General features: G+C 51.8%; 1 pseudogene; it reads right to left on the bottom strand.

Moving 5' to 3' along the window:
• Positions 1 to 8,040: 8,040 nt before the first annotated feature.
• On the bottom strand, positions 8,041 to 8,637 carry LOC129489541 (large ribosomal subunit protein uL11-like; annotated as a pseudogene).
• Between the last annotated feature and the right edge of the window lie 9,925 nt (positions 8,638 to 18,562).

Raw genomic sequence — 18,562 nt, 5'->3', positions numbered from 1 at the left:
TTTGTTTTGTTTTTTTTTGAGACGGAGTCTCGCTCTGTCGCCCAGGCTGGAGTGCAGTGGCGCAATCTCGGCTCACTGCAAGCTCCGCCTCCGGGGTTCACGCCATTCTCCTGCCTCAGCCTCTCCGAGTAGCTGGGACTACAGGCGCCCGCCACCACGCCCGGCTAATTTTTTGTATTTTTTAGTAGAGACGGGGTTTCACCATGGTCTCGATCTCCTGACCTCGTGATCCGCCCGCCTCGGCCTCCCAAAGTGCTGGGATTACAAGCGTGAGCCACCGCGCCCGGCCTTTGTTTTTTTTTTTTGAGACGGAGTCTTGCTCTGTCGCCCAGGCTGGAGTGCAGTGGCGCAATCTCGGCTCACTGCAAGCCCCGCCTCCCGGGTTCACACCATTCTCCTGCCCCAGCCTCCCAAGTAGCTGGGACTACAGGCGCCCGCTACCATGCCCGGCTAATTTTTTGTATTTTTAGTAGAGACGGGGTTTCACCGTGTTAGCCAGGATGGTCTCGATCTCCTGACCTCATGATCCACCCGCCTCGGCCTCCCAAAGTGCTGGGATTACAGGCGTGAGCCACCGCGCCCGGCAGTATCAAGTTTTTAAATGCACAAGATAAAATGCATATGATTATAAAGAAAGCCAGTTATTACCGGGTGCGGTCGTGGTCAATCCCAGCACTTTGGGAGGCCAAAATGGACAGATTGAGTGAGTCTAGGAGTTCAAGGCAAGGCTGGGCAATATAGCAAGACCCTGTGTCTGCAAAAAGTAGTTACCTCGGCCAGGCATGGTGGCTCACGCCTGTAATCCCAGCACTTTGGGAGGCCGAGGCCGGCGGATTACCTGAGGTCAGGAGTTCGAGACCCGTCTGGGCAACATGGTGAAACCCCGTCTCTACTAAAAAAAATACAAAAATTAGCCAGGCGTGGTGGTGGGCGCCTGTAATCCCAGCTACTTGGGCAGCTGAGGCAGAAGAATCACTTGAACCCAGGAGGTAGAGTTTTCCGTGAGCCACGATTTTGCAACTGCACTCCAGCCTGGGTGACAGAGCAAGACTCTATCTCAAAAAAAAAAAAAGGGTATTAGTATTACTATTATTATTATTTTTTTTTTGAGACAGAGTTTCACTCTTGTCGCCCCAGGCTGGAGTGCAATGGTGCGATCTCGGCTCACTACAATCTCCACTTCCCAGGCTCAAGTGATTCTCCTACCTCAGCCTCCCAAGTAGCTGGGATTACAGGCACATGCCACCATGCTCGGCTAATTTTTGTTTTATTAGTAGAGACCGGGTTTCACCATGTTGCCCAGACGGGTCTCGAACTCCTGACCTCAGGCGATCTGCCCACCTCGGCCTCTCCGAAAGTGCTGGGATTATAGGCGTGAGCCACCATGCCTGGCCTAGAGTATTAATTTTTTAAAAAATCGCCTCAACTTCTCAGGTTCAAGTGATTCTCCCACCTCATCCTCCCGAGTAGGTGGGACTACAGGCATGCAACACCACGCGGGGCTAAATTTTGTATTTTTGGTAGAGACGGGGGTCTCACCATATTGCCCAGGCTGGTCTCGAACTCCTGACCTCACCTGATCCTCCCACCTCAGCCTCCCAAAGTGCTGGGATTACAGGAGAGAGCTACCATGCCGGGTCATGCTATGCATATTTTACAACAATTAATTTTTTATTTTAAAGCCATGCCTTGTCCTAAAACCATGCCCCTCCCTGCAAGAAGCGGGGAACCTGGTGCCTGCATTAGACCAGTTAATATCTACACTGGCGGCCCTGGCGAGACGTCTCCACTAAAACCCCAAACCAGGTTTCTGTTGGAAGGAGGAGGAGGAAGTTAGGGGTGTCTGCTGCTTTTCCCTCACTTCCTCTCCAGGCCACTCCTTGCATCCCTGGCGCCTCCAGGAAATCTCTCACTTCCTCTCCAGGGCGCTTCCTCTCCGCTTCCCTGGCTGCTCTCCAAAGACCTGGGTAGCCCATTAAATTGAAAATCCAGACCACTGGGTCCCTTCCTCCCTGCAAGGAGGGCTTAATTTCCAAACTTTCCTGGCAGGTAAAGAGAAACATCTGCCTCCGTCCCGGCCCCGCTGGAGTAGCCAGGAAAACAAAAGAATTTTGTTTCCATAGTGAAACAGCTGGGCCGGGCGCGGTGGCTCACGCTTGTAATCCCAGCACTTTGGGAGGCCTAGGCGGGCGGATCACGAGGTCAGGAGATCGAGACCACGGTGAAACCCCGTCTCTACTAAAAATACAAAAAAAGGCCGGGCGCGGTGGCTCACGCTTGTAATCTCAGCACTTTGGGAGGCCGAGGCGGGTGGATCACGAGGTCAGGAGATCGAGACCACGGTGAAACCCCGTCTCTACTAAAAATACAAAAAAATTAGCCGGGCGTGGTGGCGGGCGCCTGTAGTCCCAGCTACTCGGAGAGGCTGAGGCAGGAGAATGGCGTGAACCCGGGAGGCGGAGCTTGCAGTGAGCCGAGATTGCGCCACTGCACTCCAGCCTGGGCGACAGAGCGAGACTCCGTCTCAAAAAAAAAAAAAAAAAAAATACAAAAAAAATTAGCCGGGCGTGGTGGCGGGCGCTTGTAGTCCCAGCTACTCGGAGAGGCTGAGGCAGGAGAATGGCGTGAACCCGGGAGGCGGAGCTTGCAGTGAGCCGAGATCGCGCCACTGCACTCCAGCCTGGGCGACAGAGCAAGACTCCGTCTCAAAAAAAAAAAAAAAAAAAAAAAGAAACAGCTGGGCCACCCCTATCCTGCCCTGCTGGGATTTTCCAAGGCTTCATCTCCATTTCCAGCTTCCAAACTGAAAACCACCTGGGCTCAGGTGCGGGAGGCCTAGGTGCTGACCTTGCTGGTGCCCTCGACTTGCTGTGTGCCCTTGGGGAAGTCTCTTGCCCTCTCTGAGCTGTGAGTCAGTGAAGGGGTTGAATGGGATGACCTCTGAGGTGCCTCCCAGCACCAGTGCCTCACTGATGTGGTCACAACAGGCTATAAATCCAGCAGCCCCCTAACGATTGACTCCTTTTTTTTTGGAGATGGAGTCTCACTCTGTCACCCAGGCTGCAGTACAGTGGCCCGATCTCTGCTCACTGCAACCTCTGCCTCCCGGGTTCAAGCAATTCTCTTGCCTCAGCCTCCCCAGTAGCTCGACTACAGGTGCACACAATCACACCCAGCTTATTTTTTGTATTTTAGTAGAGACAGGGTTTCACCATGTTGCCCAGGCTGGTCTCGAACTCCTGAGCTCAGGCAATTCACCCGCCTCGGCCTCCCGAAGTGCTGGGATTACAGGCGTGAGCCACTGCGCCCGGCCGACTTCTTTTTTTTTTTTTTTTGAGACAGACTCTTGTTCTGTCATCCAGGCTGGAGTGCAGAGGTACAATCTCAGCTCACTGCAACCTCCACCTCCTGGATTTAAGAGATTCTCCTGCCTCAGCCTCCCCAGCAGGTGGGATTACAGACATGCACCACCACGCCCAGCTAATATTTGTGGGGGGTTTTTTTGTTTATTTTTTTTTGAGACAGAGTCTTGCTTCTGTCGCCCAGGCTGGAGTGCAGCAGCGCAATCTCAGCTCACTGCAAGCTCCGCCTCCTGGGTTCACGCCATTCTCCTGCCTCAGCCTCCTGAGTAGCTGGGACTACAGGCGCCCGCCACCATGCCCGGCTAATTTTTGTATTTTTAGTAGAGACAGGGTTTCACCATGTTAGCCAGGATGGTCTCGATCTCCTGACCTTGTGATCCGCCTGCCTCCCAAAGTGCTGGGATTACAGGTGTGAGCCACCACGCCCAGCCATATTTGTGTTTTTAGTAGAGATGGGGTTTCAACATGTTGCCCAGGTTGTTCTTGAACTCCTGACCTCAGGTGATCTGCCGTCTTTGGCCTCCCAAAGTGCTGGGACTACAGGCGTGAGCCACTGCACCAGCCTGAAGCTTGACTGATTTTAATCCAGGATCAATCCCTCATGGCCTGGACCAGCCATCAAGGAACCTCCTGTCCCCAGGCCAGGGCAGAAAGTGTATCGTGGGTGACAGGAGGGAGGCTTTGAATGCAGTTAAAACCATCTTCATCCCCCAGAGGCAGGGCTTCAGGCGCCATTCCACACAAGAGGTTCAGGTAGAGGACAAGGACATAGGACAGGGAAGGGACAAGTCCCACAGGGTGCATTATCAAGCCAGTTACCATGAGGAGTCCCACTGAATGTTCATCGTGCCAGGGACAGGTGCCATGCCTCTGAGTCAGCCCATGCTAGGGCCAAAGGGTCTGGAGGATTCCTGCCTAAACCCAAGAGCCATTTGTTGACAGCTGCTCCTGGCCACATGTGTGGGCGCAGGGATGCAGACGGGGACACTGGAGGTCAGCTGGATCTCACCAAGAGCTGGAGTATGTGACCTGGGTACAGACAGCAGTGGCTGCATGTGTAGACGCTCCCGGTGGGAACTTGGGCACAGAAAGTTTCATTTTTGGCTGGGCATAGTGGCTCATGCCTATAATCCCGGCACTGTGGGAGGCCAAGGCAGATCACTTGAGGCCTGGAGTTCAAGACCAGCCTGGCCAACATGGCGAAGCCCCATCTCTACTAAGAATACAAAAAAATTAGCCGGGTGTGGTGTGGGCACCCGAAGTCCCAACTACTTGTGAGGCTGAGGCAGGAGAATCGCTTGAACCCAGGAGGTGGAGGTTGTGGCGAGCTGTGATCGCGCCACCGCACTCCAGCCTGGCGACAGAGTGAGACTCCATCTAAAAAAAAAAAAAAAGAAAGAAACAAAGGCGTTCCTCACTTCCACTGGAGATCAAATGAAACATGGATCCTGTGTACAGAATTTACTGGAGGCCATCCAGTGACCAGGCCTTGACTTTTATCAAAATTCCCAGACGTTCAAGGTTAGAGGCTATGGAAGCTAGGGGGAACAACCTTGCTGATAATACTGCTACGAAGGCTGCCGATAATCAACTCCATGTAATCAAATCTCTCTTGTGGCCCCACTCAAAGAAACTTCAAAAGATGAACCACAAATAATTACCAAAGATGGGGCACCAGAGGCCAAAAAACAAAACTGGAAAGATCTGGAAAGATCACGGCTGCTCATGTGATGATAAAAGAGAACTGTGGTTTGGATCTGATAACAAACCAGTTCTTTCAAATTCAGTGAAATATTCAGTTAACTGCGGAACACAGTTTGACTCATCGGGTAACCAACAAATTGATTTCTTTTATAAAACAATATTGGTTGGCAACATTTAAAAGCTGCAAAAAAAATAAAATGAAAAAAGAAAAAAGCTGCAAAAAATGCTTATTTGACCAGTGGCCCCTGCCCTAAGTTTATTTCAGGAAAACCTGTAAGTACTGATTCTGACTTGTGTGGGTAGGTGTGTGTGTTTGTGTGTGACTGGGTCTCACTCTGTCACCCAGGCTGGAGTGCAGTGGCACGATCTTGGCTACTGCAACCGATTTTGGCCAGTTTCACATCATTTCCATTTTAGTTACCATTCTGAATCTTCTGACCTAATAGAGCAAACAGATGGAACTGTAAAAACCCACTTGGCTTTTGGAGGCCGAGGTGGGCAAATCACAAGATCAGGAGTTCGAGACCAGCCTGGTCAAAATGGTGAAAGCCCATCTTTACTAAAAATACAAAAATTAACCTGCCAGGCGCAGTGACTCACACCTGTAATCCCAGCACTTTGGGAGGCTGAGGCGGGTGGATCACGAGGTCAGGAGATCGAGACCATCCTGGCTAACACGGTGAAACCCCGTCTCTACTAAAAATACAAAAAATTAGCCGGGCGTGGCGGCGGGCGCCTGTAGTCCCAGCTACTCAGGAGGCCGAGGCAGGAGAATGGCGTGAACCCAGGAGGCGGAGCTTGCAGTGAGCCGAGATCGCGCCACTGCACTCTAGCCTGGGCAACAGAGCAAGACTCTGTCTCAAAAAAATAAATAAATAAAATAAATAAAAATACAAACATTAGCCAGGCATGATGGCACGCGCCTGTAGTCCCAGCTACCCGGGAGGCTGAGGCAGGAGAATCACTTGAATCTGAGAGGCAAAGTTTGCAGTGAGCCAAAATCAAGCCACTGCACTTCAGCCTGGCGACAAAGAGACTCCATCTCAAAAAACAAAACAAAACAAAACAAAAAAAAACAACCCACTTGGGGCCGGGCACGGTGGCTTATGTGGGGCCTCTCACTTGGGAAGCCAAGGTGAGTGGATCACTTGAGGTCAGGAGTTTGAGACCAGCCTGGCCAACATGGCAAAACGACATGTCTACTAAAAATACAAAAATTAGCTGGGCATGGTGGCACATGCCTGTAATCCCAGCTACTGGAGAGGCTGAGGCACAAGAATTGCTTGAACTCAGGAGGTGGAGGCTTCAGTGAGCCGAGATTGCGCTCTAGCCTGAGGGACAGAGCAAAACTTCATCTTAAAAAAAAGAACAAGAGCTGGGCATGGTGGCTCACACCTGTAGTCCCAACACTATGGGAGGCCGAGCAGGGAGGATCATCTGAGAGGAGTTCAAGACCAGCCTGCCCAACATGGTGAAACCCCATCTGGTTAATTTTTTTTGTTTTTGTTTTTGTTTTTTTTTTTTTGAGATGGAGTCTCGCTCTGTCACCCAGGCTGGAGTGTGGTGGTGCTATCTCTGCTCACTGCAAGCTCCACCTCCTGGGTTCACGCCATTCTCCTGCCTCAGCCTCTCGAGTAGCTGGGACTACAGGTGCCCACCACCACGCCCGGCTAATTTTTTTTGTATTTTTAGGAGAGACGGGGTTTCACCATGTTGGCCAGGATGGTCTCGATCTCCTGATCTTGTGATCCGCCCACCTTGGCCTCCCAAAGTGCTGGGATTACAGGCGTGAGCCACCGCGCCCAGCCTAATTTTTGTATTTTTAATAGAGACAGGGTTTCACCATGTTGGCCAGGCTGGTCTCAAACTCCTGGCCTCAAGTGATCCACCTGCCTCAGCCTCCCAAAGTGCTGGGATTACAGGCATGAGCCACCAAGCCCAGCCTAAAAGTTAAAAAAAAAATTTTTTTTTTTTTTTTGAGACAGAGTCTCGCTCTGTCGCCCAGGCTGGAGTGCAGTGGCACAATCTCGGCTCACTACAAGCTCCACCTCCCGGGTTGAAGCCATTCTCCTGCCTCAGCCTCCCGAGTAGCTGGGACTACAAGCACCCACCACCACGCCTGGCTAATTTTTTTGTATTTTTAGTAGAGACGGGGTTTCACTGTGTTAGCCAGGATGGTCTCGATCTCCTGACCTCATGATCCAGCCGCCTTGGCCTCCCAAAGTGCTGGGATTACAGGCGTGAGCCACCTCACCCGGCCCAAAAAATTTTTTAAGTAAAGATAAACAAGTGACATCAAATTTCTTTTTTTTTTTTTTTTTGAGACCGAGTCTCGCTCTGTCGCCCAGGCTGGAGTGCAGTGGCGCGATCTCAACTCACTGCAAGCACTGCCTCCCGGGTTTACTCCGTTCTCCTGCCTCAGCCTCCTGAGTAGCTGGGACTAGGGCACCCGCCACCACACCCAGCTAATTTTTTTGTGTATTTTTAGTAGAGATGGGGTTTCACCGTGTTAGCCAGGATGGTCTCAATCTCCTGACCTCGTGATCCGCCCGCCTCGGCCTCCCAAAGTGCTGGGATTACAGGTGTGAGCTACCACGTCCAGCCCAAATTTCTTTTTCTTTTTTTTTTAGTTGTCAAATGATCCTTTTTTTTTTTTTTTTTTTTTTTTTTTTTTTTTTTTGAGACGGAGTCTTTCTCTGTCCCCCAGGCTGGAGTGCGGTGGCGCGATCTCGGCTCACCGCAACCTCCACCTCCTGGGTTCACGCCATTCTCCTGCCTCAGCCTCCCGAGTAGCTGGGACCACAGGCGCCCGCCAACACGCCCGGCTAATTTTTTTGTATTTTTTTTTAGTAGAGGCGGGGTTTCACCGTGTTAGCCAGGATGGTCTCGATCTCCTGACCTCATGATCCACCCGCCTCGGCCTCCCAAAGTGCTGGGATTACAGGCTTGAGCCACCGTGCCCGGCCAAATGATCCTTTAAATATTTTCCTTTGTGCTTAATTGGCTGGGCATTCCACAGCACCACTGTTGATGTCATCTATGATGTCATGAGGGTGGCGGCCATCAACATTACAGCTCACAGACTGGGCAGTCCCCAGGATCTCTTTAATGGTTCCAGAGAGTTCTCTGGCTAAGGATCAGTGCCGCGTCTGTCAAGCAATGTTGACGATCTCATCAAAAGTGATATTCCCACTGTGTTTAATGTTTTTCTGTTTCTTTCTGTCTCTTGGTGGTTCCTTGAGGGCTTTGATGATCAGGGCAGAGGCAGAAAGCACCACCTCAGTCTGGGCCTGTCTGTTCTGAATGGTCAGTTTTACTGTAATCCTCAGGCCCTTCCAGTCACCCATTGCCTTGGCAATGTCATCACCGACATTTTTTGGAGACAGACCCAGGGGGCCGATCTTGGGGGCCAGGGCAGAAGTGGCACCGACTTCACCTCCGGTGCACCTCAGGTATACGACTTTGATCTCGTTGGGGTCGAACTTCAGCGGCATGATGGAGGCGGCTGGTGTCGGATGAACCCGGATTCGGGACGACTGAAGAAAGTTGCACCTTGGCCTCCTCTGAGCCGAAAGCCAAGAGCCCAAATTTCTTAATGTATGTTATTTAACTCCTATGTCCCAAATACTATCATTTCAATATGTAATGAATATGAAACTTATTCATGAGAAATTTTAGGTCCTTTTCTTCCCCCAATACTACGACATCAGATTCATCCCCACTTGGCAGGGCCACACTCTCTAACCACTGGGGCTGGAGCTGTCTCCCTGGGCTTCCACAGGCTGAGATTCGGACCTAGACACACATAACCATGCCAGGAGATGTACTTCAGGTTTATGTACTTTGAGTATGGTAAGTTTTTTTTTTTTTTTTTTTTTTTGAGACAGGGTCTTGCTCTGTCACCCAGGCGCTGAAGTGCAGTGGCGCAATCTCGGCTCACTATAACCTCCGCCTCCCAGGTACAAGCGATTCTCCTGCCTCAGCCTCTCAAGTAGCTGGGACTACAAGCGTGCCCCACTAATTTTTATTTTGTTGTTGTTGTTGTTGTTGTTTTGGGACGGAGTCTCGCTCTGTCACCCAGGCTGGAGTGCAATGGCACGATCTCAGCTTACTGCAACCTCTGCCTCCTGGGGTCAAGTGATTCTCCTATCTCAGCCTCCTGAGTAGCTGGGATTACAGACGAGTGCCACCACACCCGGCTAATTTTTTGTGTTTTTAGTAGAAACAGGGTTTCACCATGTTAGCCAGGATGGTCTTGATCTCCTGACCTCGTGATTCACCTGCCTTGGCCTCCCAAAGTGCTGGGATTACAGGCGTGAGCCATCGCGCCTGGCCAAATTTTTCTATTTTTAGTACAGATGGGATTTCGCCATGTTGGCCAGGCTGGAAAGTAACATAAGTTACTTAACATAAATTTAATCTTAGGCCGATCACAGGGTCTCACACCTGTAATCCCAGTGCTTTCAGAGGCCCAGGAGGGAAGATTACTTAAGTCCAGGAGTTCTAGACCAGCCTGGGCAACATAGTGAGACTCCATCTCTCAAAAGAAATTAAAAAATTAGCCGGGCATGGTGGTGCACATCCATAGTCCCAGCTACTCAGGCTGAGGCACAAGGATCACTTGAGCTCGGGAAGTCGAGGCTGCAGTGAGTCGTGATCACACCACTGCACTCTAGCCAGGGTGATGGAATGAGGCCCTATCTCAAAAGAAAAAAATAGTAAAAAAGAATAAAGAAACAAAAAGACAACAATTATCTTTGTGCGACTGTGGCCGGGCGCGGTGGCTCACGCTTGTAATCCCAGCACTTTGGGAGGCTGAGGCGGGCGGATCCCAAGGTCAGGAGATCGAGACCACGGTGAAACCCCGTCTCTACTAAAAATACAAAAAATTAGCCGGGCGTGGTGGCGGGCGCCTGTAATCCCAGCTACTAGGAGAGGCTGAGGCAGGAGAATGGCGTGAACCTGGGAGGTGGAGCTTGCAGATCGCGCCACTGCACTCCAGCCTGGGTGACAGAGCGAGACTCCATCTCAAAAAAAAAAAAAAAAAAAAAAAAAAAAAAAAAAAAAAAAAAAATTATCTCTGTGCGACTGTGTCCTGGAGCCAGGGGAGGTGTCTCGGCCTGGAAAAGGGCCTCCCCAGACGCCAAGCTCACAGCCAGCCTCCCAGTGACCCTGGGGCATGGCTCTGAGGACCTCCCTTTCAGGAAGGTACAATGAGAGGAGACCTCACTCGAGGCTGTGGGGCTTGGTGGGGGTAGTTTGACCAGGTCTGCGAGGAAGGGACCTTCCCCAGCAGGCAGTCGGCCAGAGGCTGTGATTCCAGCCCTGACAAGACTCCTTATCTCTGCGGCAGCCGGCAGCCCATTGTCCAGGGAAGGAAGACGACAGGAGGCCAGCCAGCCCCGTCCACCCTCCCCGACCCATCTTCCCCTCCCCCACCCATCCCTGTCCTTCCCAGCCTGCCAGGCCCCCTCTCTGACCAGACACAGCCCCTGGATAACCAGGCAGCAATTTTACCAGAAGTTGTATAGTGAAAACGCTATATCACCTTAAAACAAAAGGAAGTATGTTCTAGACCGAAGTGCACACGGGGCATGAATTTTTAAGCTAAAACAAGAACCGGAGAAAGCCTCCTTCCTTCTCTTCCCTTAGTTCCTTCTCCTTTCCGTTTCCTTCCAGAATAATCAGTCCCAGAGCCATTTGCTGGAGCAGAGCCAGGTGGGCGTCCCAGTGGGGTGGGGGAGGGTGGTGGCTCTGAGCAGGGTGAGTGGGGTGGAGAGGGCTTGGGGGTGGTGGGATAGGAGAGAGGTGGCTGCTTGGTGGACAGTCAGAATGGGGGAAGAGGAGATCTCAGTGAGGGTAGGGAGCTCAATTAGGCGGGGCCGGTGACCTGGGAGGGGTGACTAAGCCGTCCTGGGGCTAGGAGATATCCCTGCCAAAGGACAGACAGCAAGGCTGGAGGACAGGTCTACAAGGTGAAAGGAGACAGTGCCCAGGAGACACGCGCTACACCCGGGGGGGTTGATAAAAGAAGCAGATATGGCCAGGCATGGTGGCTCGCGCTTGTAATCCCAGCGCTTTGGGAGGCCAAGGCGGGCGGATCACCCGAGGTCAGGAGTTCTAGACCAGCCTAGCCAACATGGTGACTCCCCATCTCTACTAAAAATACAAAAAATTAGTTGCGTGTGGTGGCCCCATGCCTGTAATCCCAGCTACTCAGGAGGCTGGGGCACGAGAATCGCTTGAATCCTGAAGGCCGAGATTGCAGTGAACCAAGATTGCAGTGAGCCGAGATCACACTGCTGCACTCCAGCCTGGGCGACAGAGTGAGACTCCAACTCAAAAAAAAAAAAAAAGAAGCAGATATGGTCAGGCATGGTGGCTCCCGCCTGTAATCCCAGCACTTTCGGAGGCCGACGTGGGCGGATCACCCAAGGGCAGGAGTTCGAGACCAGCCTGGAAGACATGGCAAAACCCCATCGCTACTAAAAATACAAAAATTAAGCCGGGCATGGGGGCTCACGCCTGTAATCACAGCACTTTGGGAAGCTGAGACAGGTGGATCACAAGGTCAGGAGATTGAGACCATCCTGGCTAACACAGTGAAACCCCATCTCTACTAAAAATACAAAAAATTAGCCACGCATGATGGCAGGCACCTGTAGTCTCAGCTACTGGGGAGGCTGAGGCAGGAGAATGACATGAACCCGGGAGGCAGAGCTTGCAGTGAGCCGAGATCGCGCTGCTGCACTCCAGCCTGGGCAACAGAGGGAGACTCCGTCTCAAAAAGAAAAAAAAAATACAAAAATTAGCCAGGCATGGTGGTGGGCACCTGTAATCCCAGCTACTTGGAAGGCAGGAGAATCGCTTGAACCCAGGAGGTGGAGGTTGCAGCCGGCCAAGATCGCACCACTGCACTCCAGCCTGGGCGACAGAGTGAAATTCTGTCTCAAAAAAAAAAAAAAAAAAGAGGCAGATGTATCACGATAATGGTAGCCAGGTTCTCAAAGGCAGAGAAGGGAGTTATAAACTGGAGTGCACCCCAGGATCTATCAATGTAAACTCTTGGCTTTCAATATACATAAGAGGTATAGGAATTAATAGAGATGCACCTAAATACATTTTCCTAGCCGGGCATGGTGGCGGATGCCTGTAATCCCAGCTACTCGGGAGGCTGAGGCAGGAGAATCGCTTGAACCCGGGAGGTAGAAGTTGCGGTAAGCCGAGATCTTGCCATTGCACTCCAGCCTGGGCAACAAAAGTGAAACTCCGTCTCAAAAATAAATACATAAAATAAAATAAAATAGGCCAGGCGCAGTGACTCATGTCTGTAATTCCAGCACTTTGAGAGGCTGAGGCAGGCAGATCACCTGAGGTTGGGAGTTTGAGACCATCCTGGCCAACATAGTGAAACCCCAGCTCTACTAAAAATACAAAACAATGCCTGGGTGCAGTTGCTCACGCCTGTAATTCCAGCACTTTGGGAGGCTGTGGCGGGTGGATCATGAGGTCAGGAGTTCGAGATCAGCCTGACCAACATGGTGAAACCCCGTCTCTACTAAAAATGCAAAAATTAGTCGGTGTGGTGGTGGGCGCCTGTAATCCCAGCTACTCCAAAGGCTGTGGCAGGAGGATTGCTTGAACCCGGGCGGCAGAGGTTGCAGTGAGCGAGCCAAGATCGCACCACTGCATCATTCCTGCCTGGGCGACAGAGTGATTCTGTCTCAAAAAAAAAAAAAAAAAAAAAAAAAAAGTCAAGGTTATGAAAGCTAAACACAGACTGACAGACTGAAAAGTGTTCCATCCCGAAGGAAATTAAAGGTATGCAAGAACTAAATAACACATGGGCTGGATTTTTCTGCTACAAGGACATTTTGGGGACATCTTCAGGAACTCAAATGGGTCTGAGGTTTAGATGGCAGTAATCATATGTTGGCCGACACAGTGGCTCACACCTGTAATCCCAGCACTTTGGGAGGCTGAGGCCGACTGATCGCTTGAGGTCAGGAGTTCAAGACCAGCCTGGGCAACATGGTGAAACCCCATCTCCACCAAAAATATGAAAAATTAGCTGGGCTTGGTTGTGAGCACCTGTGGTCGCAGCTAATCAGGAGGCTGAGGTAAGTGGATCGATTGCACCCGGGAGGCAGAGTTTGCAGTGAACCGAGATTGCACCGCTGCACTCCAGGCTGGGTGACAGTGAGACTTCATCTCAAAAAACAAAGAAACAAACAAACAACAACAACAACAAAAAACAAACAAAAGTAATGTATTAACTTCCTGGCCATTTATATAGCAGAATAATCCTGTTTGAAGGAAATACAAGGGGTGATTGTGGCATCAGGCTAGCAACTTATTTTCAGTTTTTTTTCAAGGAAAAAAATTACTTTGTTTTTTATTTTGTTTTTATTTCAGAGATAGGGTGTGACTCTGTCACCCAGGTTGGAGTGCAGTAGAATGATCATAGCTCACCCACCTTGACCTCCTGGACTCAAGCAATCCTCCCACCTCAGCCTCTCCAGTAGCTGGGACTATAGGCACAGGCCACCACACCTGGCTGAAAAGAATTTCGCACTGTATTTGTAGCTTTAAGTGTGTGATTGTTTCAAAATTTTTCAAAATTTTGAAAGGAATTGGCTGGGCGCGGTGACTCACGCCTATAATCCTAGCCTTTTGGGAGGCCGAGGTGGGCAGATCGTCTGAGGTCAGGAGTTTGAGACCAGCCTGGCCAACATGGTGAAACCCCATCTCTACTAAAAATACAAAAATTAGCCAGGCGTGGTTGCATGCACCTGTAATCCCAGCTACTCCAAAGACTGAGGCAGGAGAATCACTTGAGCACAGGAGGTGGAGGTTGCAGTGAGCCGAGATGGCACCACTGCAGTCCAGCCTGGGCAACAGCGGGAGACTCCTAAAAAAAAAAAAAAAAAAAAAAAAAAAGGCCAGGCACGGTGGCTCAGCCTGTAATCCCAGCACTTTGGGAGGCCGAGGCGGGCGGATCACAAGGTCAGGAGTTCGAGACCAGCCTGGCCAATATGGTGAAACCCTGTCTCTATTAAATACAAAAATTAGCCAGGCGTGGTGGCGGGCGCTTGTAGTCCCAGTTACTTGGGAGGCTGAGGCAGGAGAATCGCTTGAACCCAGGAGGCGGAGATTGCAGTGAGCCGAGATCGCGCCACTGCACTCCAGCCTGTGCGACAGAGGGGACTCCGTCTCAAAAAAAAAAAAAAAAAAAAATCCCTCAGCCTGCAGGCTTGATGTGTGCTCAAGGAGCCCTCCCTGGCTTAGCTCATAACTGTGTATCAGGGGTGGGGAGGAGTGGGAGGCAGAGGATTACACCAGCCACAGCTTCTCCCTTTCCTTCCCATCCCTCAGTATTATTTCTGGGCTACCCGCGACTGCTGTGTGACTGGGGCAGTTTAACTACCCTCTCTGAGCCACAGTTTTCTTAACGGTAGCAGTTCCGTTACCAAATAAATCCACCATCCCCCTCCCCGGGGCAGGGAGAGAAAATAGGGAAGGTCTGGGAACTAGGGGGCGGGAGTCAGTCCCTGGGAGGGATTAGAGCCCCGGGGCTGGGGGCTGGGTAGACAGGCTCCAATTTTCCCCTCCCGGGTGGGATCCGAGGCTATGGCAGCGCGACAGGCCCTAAGCCAGCGCCTTCCTCGAGTGCTCACAGCCACCATGGCCGCAGTCACTACTACGACCCCCACGTGCAGGCCGCGGCTCAGCCGCGCCGCCAGGGGCTGGGAGCCCGCGGAGTTGGGGCGGGCTGGGCTGGTCCGGCTCTTTGTGCCGGTCAGGAGGCGTGGCCTCGCGGAGATGGAGCAATCATAGGAGGTCTTAGCTCTGGAAAGCCAATGGTGGGGTGGCGGGCGGGGAGTAGGCGGTGCTGGCAAGAGACGGGCAGCTGGGCTCCAGCGGGCGGTGGTGGCTGGGGGTCGTGCGTGGCCTCAGTGGTGTGGTGGGACACCCGAGAGAGGCGTCCCGGGGGAGCAAGGCCTGGGGTCCTGCAGTGGAGGTCAGCCCCCAATTGTGGGCGCAGCTGGAGAGGGGGCGCCCTGGGGTTCACGAGGCCTTGCAGAGCGCACACCCTTGGCCGCGCCCTGCCTGCCGACCCCTCCCGGTTGTTTCCCTCTCCTGTGACTCTGGATCACAGCCCTCACCGCACCTCCACTGGTTTCCTGCTTGCAGAGTTAGAGGGGCGCTCAGCAGGAGCTCTGGGGTGGGGGGTGGGGGATGGGGGAAGCAGAGGTTTCTGGCCTACATCCCGATGGCTTCCTGGAGAGTCTGCGAAATCCCTGGCTGCAGGCTCCCTTCCCTAAGGTCTCCTGTCACACCTACATCCCATGGTCCTGCCACCCTCCCTATGTCTCCCGCTGCGCCCGACACCCCCGCCCCTCCAACCCCCGCCCCGAGCCACATCCTCCACCAAGCGCTCTCTGACTGCCTAGAGATTTCCTTGTACATCTCTCCTTCCCCCCACCCGCTGCACTCCCACACATTTCAGGACAGCTGAGATCTTCATTCTGGTGCCTAGGGGGCCACCCTCTTCCCACGCAGTCATCGCCCTAGGGATGGGCATGTGAACCTGAATTGCCCCCATCAGCAGCGATCTCAGGGCTGTTGCTTGGAATTGCTGCCGCAGAACCCTGCTCTCTAGGAAACACCTGGAGTCAGCAGGACCCCAAGCAGGCATGTGGCCACCTATGAATACAGACAAAGCTGACCCATGAGAAAGACACTGCTAAGGAAGTCACAGGGATATGCAGCTGGAGCCTTGATCATAGCATACCTGAAGTCCTGTCAGTTCTACACAGTTACAGAAGCCCTTACGACTGTTCTAGCCAGGATGCACTGGTATTTTCCACTTCTTTTCTTTTCTTTTTTTTTTTTTTTTTTGAGACAGGGTCTTCCTCTGTCGCCCAGGCTGGAGTAGTGCAGTGGTGCAACTATGGCTCACTGCAGCCTCCACTGCCTGGGCTCAGCTGATCCTCCTCTCACCTCAGCCTCCTCTGCCACTGCTCTTAGCTAATTTTTTTTTTTTTTTTTTGGAGACAGAGTCTCACTCTGTTGCCCAAGCTGGAGTGCAGTGGCAAGATCTGGGCTCACTGCAACCTCCACCTCCCGGGTTCAAGCGATTCTCCTGACTCAGCCTCCCGAGTAGCTGGGACTACAGGGGTGGGCCACCACGCCCAGCTAATTGTTGTATTTTTAGTAGAGACGGGGTTTCACCATGTTGGCCACGATGATCTCAATCTCCTGACCTTGTGATCCGCCTGCCTGGGCCTCCCAAAGTGCTGGGATTACAGGCGTGAGCCACCGCGCCCGGCCGCTCTCAGCTAATTTTTAACTTTTTGTTTGGGGTTTTTTTTTAAGAGTCTCACTCTGTCACCCAGGCTGGAGTTCAGTAGCTCGAGCGTGGTTCACTGCAACTTCCGCCTCCTGGGTTCAGGCGATTCTTGTGCCTCAGCCTCCCAAGTAGCTGGGATTACGAGTACACACCACCACGCCCGGCTAACTTTTTATATTTTTAGTAGAGACAGGGTTTCACCATGTTGGCCGGGTGGGTCTCGAACTTCTGACCTCAGGTGATCTGCCTGCCTCAGCCTTGCAAAGTGCTGGGATTACAGGTGTGAGCCACTGCACCTGGCCTGCTAATTTTTAATTTTTAATTTTTGGTGGAGATGAGGTCTCAGTATGTTGCCCAGCCTGGTCTCGAACTCCTGGGCTCAAGTGATCCTCCTGCCTTGACCTATCAAATCCTTGGATTACAGGCATGAGCCACAGCACCCATTGTATTTTCTATTTCTTGCAACATGAAGATCCTAACTGACAATATGTTCATTGCATCTTCAAATCTACCCTAGGAAGATATTATGTCTTACTTTACAGTTTAGGAAACCAAGGCTCCAAGGAGCTAATTTATTCAGGATCCCTCAGCAAGGCAGTGGTAAATTGGGACCAGAGTCTGGGCTTTCCTGACTCTCTACTAGGTGCTGTATTTACTAGACCAAGGTGGGAACAACATACACAGCTGAATCTCAATTTTGCACCGTGGCAGACATTACCAATCAACTGCCGAATGATTTCCCTGGTAACCCACAAAAGGAGTCTGACTTCCTGTCCTCTTAGGAGATCAGATCTGTTTCCAAGCCATTAAGAGTTCATCCTGGCTCCCCATCCCACAACCTCATTCCATCTGGATTGAATGCAATCCAGTAGAATCAAGGGAAAAGAGGATTCTCAAACTCCCAAATCCAAGGGCCTCTGCCCAGCTGCAAGCTGTATGGGGGCAGCCACAATCTCCCCTCCTCCCCCAAGTCTCCAGCTGGAGACAAGACATAGAGACCCAGAGAGGGGCCAAGATTTCCTGGACTCACACAGAACCTGGGGGCAGAGCTCGGAAGTGTGGCTGCTCCAATTCCTTCTTTAAAAAAAATTAGAGGGGGCCAGGCATGGTGGCTCATGCCTGTAATCCCAGCACTTTGGGAGGCCGAGGTGGGCAGATTGCTTGAACTCAAGAGTTGAAGACCAGCCTGGGCAACACAGCAAAACCCCACCTCTACTAAAACTATAAAAACGAACTGGGCGTGTAGTCCCAACTACTGGGGAGGCTGAGGTAGGAGGATCACTTGAACCTAGGAGGTTGAGGCTGCAGCGAGCTGTGTACTGCACGCCAGCCTGGGTGACAGAATGAGACCCTGTCTCAAAAAATAAAAATATTAAAATAAGTTAGCTGTGGCCAGACATAGTGGCTCACATCCATAATCCCAGCAATTTGGGAGGCCAAGGTCGGGTGGGTATCACTTGAGGTCAGAAGTTTGAGACCAGCCTGGCCAACATGGTAAAACCTTGTCTCTAATAAAAATACAAAAATTAGGCCAGGTGCAGTGGCTCAGGCCTGTAATCCCAGCACTTTGGGAGGCCGAGGAGGGTGGATCATTTGAGGTCAGGAGTTCAACACCAGTCTGGTCAACATGGTGAAACGCCATCTCTACTAAAAATACAAAGATTAGGTCGGGGGCTGTGGCTCACACCTGTAATCCCAGCGCTTTGGGAGGCCGAGGTGGGCAGATCACGAGGTAAGGAGTTCAAGTCCAGCCTGACCAACATGGTGAAACCCCGTCTCTACTAAAAAAAATACAAAAATTGCCGGGCACAGTGGCTCACGCCTGTAATCCCAGCATTTTGGGAGGCTGAGGTGGGCAGATCACACGGTCAAGAGATCAAGACCATCCTGGCCAACATGGTGAAACCCCCTCTCTACTAAAAATACAAAAATTAGCTGGGCATGATAGCGCACACCTGTAATCCCAGCTGCTCAGGAAGCTGAGGCAGGAGAATCGGTTTAACCCACGAGGCCAAGAGCGCGCCACTGCACTCCAGCCTGGCAACAGAGCAAGACTCTGTCAAAAAAAAAAAAAAAAAAAAATCAGCTGGGCATAGTGGCGCACGCCTGTAATCCCAACTACTCAGGAGGCTGAGGCAGGAGA

This window comes from Symphalangus syndactylus, chromosome 9 (genome assembly GCF_028878055.3).
Source record: "Symphalangus syndactylus isolate Jambi chromosome 9, NHGRI_mSymSyn1-v2.1_pri, whole genome shotgun sequence".
NCBI classification, from domain to species: domain Eukaryota; kingdom Metazoa; phylum Chordata; class Mammalia; order Primates; family Hylobatidae; genus Symphalangus; species Symphalangus syndactylus.
The sequence above is the reverse complement of the archived record's forward strand: the minus strand, read 5'-3'. Positions and strand labels throughout refer to the sequence as shown.